The sequence below is a fragment of the Nanorana parkeri genome, unplaced genomic scaffold, assembly GCF_000935625.1.
Source record: "Nanorana parkeri isolate BGI_ZX_2015 unplaced genomic scaffold, ASM93562v1 scaffold716, whole genome shotgun sequence".
NCBI lineage: Eukaryota > Metazoa > Chordata > Amphibia > Anura > Dicroglossidae > Nanorana > Nanorana parkeri.
The window spans coordinates 537,473-544,234 of NW_017306984.1; positions in this window are offsets into that span (position 1 = coordinate 537,473).

Below are 6,762 nucleotides of genomic sequence, written 5' to 3' on the forward strand. Positions count from 1 at the left end.
AAAACGAAACTAAACTAAACAAATTTTTTTTTTTTTTCAAAACGAAACTAAACTAAACAAATTTTTTTTTTTTTTTCAAAACAAAACTAAACTGAACGAATGTTTTGCTAGTGCACATGTCTACTAGACATGTGCACAGAACAAAATTTTGATTCAGACGAAACAAATGAAAACTAAAACCATTTTCATTTGTTTTGTCAGTTGCTGGAGTTTTAAGAGAGGAATGTTGTCCCATTCTTACCTGATATAGGATTCTAACTGCTCAACAGTCCTGGGTCTTCTTTGTCATATTTTTAGTTTCGAGATGTGCCAAATATTTTCAATTGGTGAAAGGTCTGGACTGCAGGCAGGCCAGTTAAGCACCCGGACTCTTCTACTATGAAACCATGCTGTTGTCATAGATGCTGTATGTGGTTTTGCATTGTCCTGCATATTTTTCAGCATTGATGGTGCCTTTCTACATGTGCAAGCTGCCCATTCCATGCACACTAATACACCCCATACTATCAGAGATTGCAGGCTTTTGAACTGAGCGCTGATAAAAAGGCAGAAGGTGCCTCTCTTCTTTAGTCCAGAGAATGAGGCGCCCATGGTTGCCAAAAAGAATGCCAAATTTCAATTTGTCTGACCAGAGAGAAGTTTTTTAGTTTGCAACAGATCATTTTAAATGAGCTTTGGCCAAGAGAAGAAGGTGACGTTTTTGGATTATGTTCAGATATGGCTTCTTTTTCTAGAGCTTTAACTTGCATTTTTGAATGGCATGGCGAGCTGCATCCACAGACAGTGATTTTTTAAAGTATTCCTGAGCCCATTCAGTGATGTCCATCACAGAATCATGCCTGTTTTTAACCTCCCTGGCGGTATGATTATTCCGGATTTTAGGTACCAAAAGCGGTACATTGTTTTTCAAGCAAATATGTTTTACATTGTAGGCCTGTAGTTCTTAGTAAATCCTAGGAATAACTCACCTAAATCTGTCCAAACAAGAGTCCAGTAGACATCCCAGATATGATAAAGTTTGAAACACGAAATAAAAAAATTATAATATAAAGCAGTGCCGACTGAGGACCTGCAGATCAATATTGCGTTTCGGCCTTGTCCCTTGCGCACAGAGATTTCTCCAGATTCTCAGAATCTTTTAATGATATTATGTACTGTAGATGATGATACAGTATATTTGAAGTCTTTGCAATTTTACATTGAGGAACATTATTCTGAAATTGTTCAACAATTTATAGACGAAGCTTTCCACAGATTGGTGAACCTCTGTCCATCAGAGACACTTTCAGGTCTATTCACTAAGCTGCCGAGGGCAGCCGAGTGAACAACCGACCCCAAGTGAAGTGAGCCGAACACTGTTCGGCTATTCACTTCAGGCTTGTACGGCTGATTTCAGTCTGACCCGAAGTGCAGAAGGATCGGCTGAGCCAAACTTCCGGCAGGCTACTCTCTGCTGTTCGTCCTATTCTTATAGATGCCGAACAGCAGGGAGTGAATAGTGCTCAGCGGCATTCGGCAGAAAAATAGTTAAAAAAGTAAATAGAAAACGATTGTGCGGAGCCAGCAGTGACAGCTAGCTCCGCCCAACAGTTTTCTAATGTCCGGCGGTTCTGCTGCCGTAAAAAAAAAAGAGAAATCTCCCGGGCGCTCTGTGAGCCTTCCGCTCCCGGCCACCCAGGAGAGAAACACTGATTTATCTTTTTTTTTTCTTTATTAGCAGCTTCGTGAATAAACCCCTATGAATCTCTAAGATGCTCTTTTTCTACCCAATCATGTTACTGACTTGTTGCCAATTAACCTAATTAGTTGCAAAATGTTCTTCCAGCTCTTCCTTGTTAGTACCACTTACTTTGCCTGCTTTTTGTTTCCCTGTCCCAACTTTTTTGAGAAGTGTTACTGCCCTCAATTTCAAAATTCCCTTTTTTTTTAAATGGTAAATTTTCTCAGGTTCAAATATTTCATATGTTTTCTATTGTGAATAAAATATGGGTTATGAGATTTGCAAATCGTTGCATTCTGTTTTTATGTCGATTTTTTCGAGTTCCACCTCTGTTAAAAGCTTATAGGAGGGCTGAGGTTTGTGGTTCTACAATTTTTTTTTAATGAAGCTAGATTTTGTATTAGGAAGTAAAGTATGAAGTAAAGTTTGCATTAGGGTTGAAGAGTAAGTGTGTGCAAGAGCGTTAATCATAATATAAAATATCATTACAATTATTATTAGGGATGCACCAATACTGGTTATTCGGTATTGGAGCCGACTTTACAGCAATCAGGCTGTCTGGTCCACTCCATGCTGATTGGCTGGGAAACCGGCTTCCTGGCCAACCAGGAAGCTGGGAGGCAGGTCATTACACATTGCATTTTGACTGGATCAATGCTGATTGGCTTTGAAGCCGATTGGCTGGGAATCCTGGTTTCCTGATTGGCCGGGAAGCCTGCTCCATGTTCCCTCATGGCACTGCCGGTAAGAGGAAATCTCCCTCTGACCAGACATTCTGGTATTGGGGAAGGTATCGTGGCATTTGGACGAGTATGAGTACTCGCCCAGATACTCGGTATCGGCACCAATACCGATACTAGTATCGGTATTGGTGCATCCCTAGTGATTATTATTAGTACTACTATAACGTTCACCTCAAGCACTGTTCCCTAGTAGGGCACTGACTATGATGACAGCTCTCCTGCAGAGATAAGATAAATGGGTAAATTCAGGGTAAGATAAATGACATATATTGCCACAGCTGACACTGCAAGCTGCTACAGAGAGAGTTAGCCAGGGGGCCCCAAAATTCTGCCATGGGCCCCATGATTTGTAGTTTTGCCCCGTCTAGGATCACCTTAGTAGTTCAATGTAAAAGCATAAAATAAATTGTATTATTCTCTGCTATTTCCCTTCATCCTCTTCACCTACTCCATAACTGAGTCTATCTGAACCTAGAGAAAACGGCTGAAGTTCCATTTTATAGTAGAAGCATTTCTTGTGCTGCCTCTGCATGAACGGCAATCACCATAATTGAAGGAGGAACATGGGAACGCACACAGGGTTTGTGAGGATGTTGGGTACTGGGTTTGCACTTTAGGTTTCCCCATTAAAATGACAACCCGCACTGTACAGTCACACAAATCAAACATTTGGCCCTTCCAACACTGTATTGAAGCAAATGTTACACATTTTTTAGAATTAGCATTTCCCTGGCTGTATTGTTAAAATCATGGCAGGCTGGTACTGTGATTATAAAAATATTTATGAAAACATGATTCAAACCTACACTCTTTTGGCCACATCAAGACAGGGTCACGCTAACATTATGTAACTAACCGAATGTCCACAGCCTGGCCACAGTTCTACTTTAGTGAAAAGGTTGAGTGTGGACAGCTTGTGACAGCTTGTGAGAGAAATCTGTCTCCGACAGAGAACGTGGAAAGGAGAGAGGTGCAGAGGCACGAAAAGTCAATAACAGAGGAAAGTACAGAGGGAAGAGAAAAATAAGAGGGAAAATAAATCACAGTGCGGAAATACATCAACAAAGGAAAGTCACAAAAGGACATATATGAAATACAGATATCAGGAAACATAAAGACTCAGGTTGAGTACTCACTAGGGAGCAGCTCATGATATTTCAGCCAGCAATCATTTACAGTACACTGTATCTGCAATTAAGTGGATCAAAATAGACTGTCAACAAAAAAATTACTGAGTTCATTTATGTTAAAAATATAATAAAAACAGCGGTCATTATACCATGGCCTAACACAGCTGGATCATTTCAAAAGGGACTACCTTACTGATATTCGTCAGCATTTCCAAACACATTTTTATTGTTCAATAAAGTTTTATTGGTGTTTCCCATGCATGTTTACCAACAACAAAACAAGGGCGTATGATATAAAGAAAAAAAAACAAACAAACAAACAAAAATAAGACTAGAATCATAAGAACATACGGAAAGCAAGGCTTCTCTGTCTGCAATTCTTAAGCTCTCATTAAAATAAGATGGCACCTTTTGAAAGCATGTCACGTGGCACCCAGTGTAGAATGTAAGAAAAGGAACTGTAAAAATGTAAACAATTACATGTGTGTACTCCCCCACGTAAAAAATCAATACCAAGCGCTTATTCTAGACAGGGGTCTGGTATGGATGTTAAGGGGGAACTCCAGGAAAGAAGAAAAGAACAACACACACACCCACACACACAAAAAGATGATGTGGAGTTCCTCCTTCACATCACAGTCTCCCCCTTTGATATCAGAAGCCCCCTTCACATCAGAAGCTCCCTTCACATCAGAGTCCCCACTTTCACATTAGAAGCCGCTCCTCTTCACATCAAAGGTACCCCTGACAAAGCCAGAAGGCACACCAGGATGCCACTGCAGCTGGTTGAGAAAGGCGGCTCTAGGCAGATGCATACTTGTCCAGGAGATTACTAAAACATAGGCATTGTTCAGATAGCTATGTGAATATGTAAATAAATCAGTGTGATCAACAGGCTGACAAGATGGTAGATAGAGACAACTTCCAAAAGTTTGTTTTGAATGGTTCCGAATTCTTGAATTACAGTCAGCCAGGGGTTTCTCCTTTTTGTAAGCTAGTCATTTCTTCCATCAAACATATTTTGTTAACCCTCAGTAGCACTTCCGCCACAGTTGGAGGCCTAGTTGCTTGCCAGTACCTTGAAATTAGGCTTTTTGCTTCATTTACAAGGTGGGCCAACATCAAATTCTTATGCCTGGAGGCAGGAAAAGAAGTGTTGTGGAAAAACAACATCCCTATTATTCTATCAAGAGAAGAAAGTGATCCTAGTATGGCGTTTGAGTGGGGAACAACCACCAAATATGAACAAGAGCTCCAGGAGCCATCACACATGTCCAACAAAATGACGATGCGTGCAGGTCTCATCTACTTACACACACTGGGTCTTTGTACCATCTGACAATCAATTTAGCCATTTTGCAACATTGTAGGAGACCTTAGGCAGACTTTTTTTTATCTAGAATGTTAATGCTAACAAAGGGTCAATTACAATAACCCTCATTTATGTGGTGCTCAGAGCTCAAATTCTCAGTTCCATCGTAAAAAAGTTATAATTTATTCAGCCAAGAAAATAGTCTGCCTAAGCCTTCATTTATTTTAAGTCCAGTTTAAAAGAGAATGCATGGGGTACTTGGCCAAACATGCTGGAAAGGAATTAGCCAGGTCTCCATTGAGATACATTATGGCATGTATCAAAGCATTATTTATTTGTGAACTTGCCAACGGATCTATTATTAAGAGGGAAAATGTTTTCTGCTACAAAACGATAAAAATATAATGATCTTTCAAAAAATGTATGGTAAGACATAATGTATAACAAGCTGCAAGCATTTTTATGCTGCTTGATTAGCAGATTTATAAAATAATAGTGTAATCTAAAATGATATCATTACTGTTTGAATAAAAGTCAAGAAAACATTACTATACCCCAACACAGATGAGTATAGTAGCTCTGTAAATAAAGAAATACAGGCTGCCATTAGTTAACCCCCTTTGAAAATGCTATTTGCCTGGCTGTTATACTGACCCTCTAGCTTTAATATTTTGTGAGAGTTAGTTATATATCCTGCTCCATTGAGGAGCATAGGGCTTAAGTGAAAGGCTTACACTGTTGAGGGTTTCCAGCTTTTAATCTGCAGCCAGGTCAGGTACATGCCAACAGCCTTATTATCATCATATAGGCTTCGCCACCAGGAGCATCTGGCTCTGCCTCTCCTGCGCTGTCCTTGGGGAATCCAATCGAGCGCCTGTCGCAAGGTATGTCCATTCCATCTCCATTTACGTTCTTGGATCCCTGTGGCAATTGATCTTTGGTGACACCGCTGGAATGGTTCTATATTAGAGATCCAATTTTGTGGCTACCAGGTATGAATGATGTATCGCAGGCAAAGGTTTACAAAAACCTGGAATTTTTGTGTGGTTTCCACTGAGACTCTCTGTGTGAGACGTTGACCGGAAAAAAGTGTACAAACCGGACAAGTCAGAAACAACTTAGACATTCATATCTGCTACTTATTTCAGGTCAGTGAGTCAAACTAATGAAGCCAGGTTAGCTTCACAGTATTTTCAGAAGGAGAGGTTGCAAATGACAGCCTCCATGTTTCTTTTATTACAGGTTGCCTCAAAAACAATACATTAACATGTATGTGGTGTATGTATTGGGGTGGACGTTTGCAGTAGAGATGCACTGATACCTTTTTTTCCAGACCGAGTATGAGTACTACTTTTCCTCAAGTACTCACTGATACCAATTACCAATACCTTTTTTTCAGTGTCATGCAACATGATGTAAACAAAGATTCAGTCGAGGTGGCGAGCGGCGGGATTCTTTGTTTTGTCAGGTTGGCGAGCGTTGGGCATCAAGGATCTGGAAGATTTACATCGCTGGATGACATGATTGATGCTGGATTTACATCATGGGACTTTTTTTTCAATAAAGGAATTGTCAAAAACGGTGCTTTGTGTTTATTTACTATTTAATGTTTATTTGGTGAATGAGTAGGAGTAACATTTACCCTTTACTTATCCCCCCTGCCTGCAGACCCCACAACCACCAGGCCAGAGTTGTGGGGAAGAGGCCCTTGTCCTCCTCAACATGGGGAGCCTACCCAATGTTGAGGGCAAGTGGCCTGTTATAGTGCAGGGAAATGGGGGGGGGGGGGGGCGAGGGCCCCCCCCCCCCCTGCTCCTTACCAGGCCACGTGCCCTCGGCATTGGGAGGGTGTCCCCG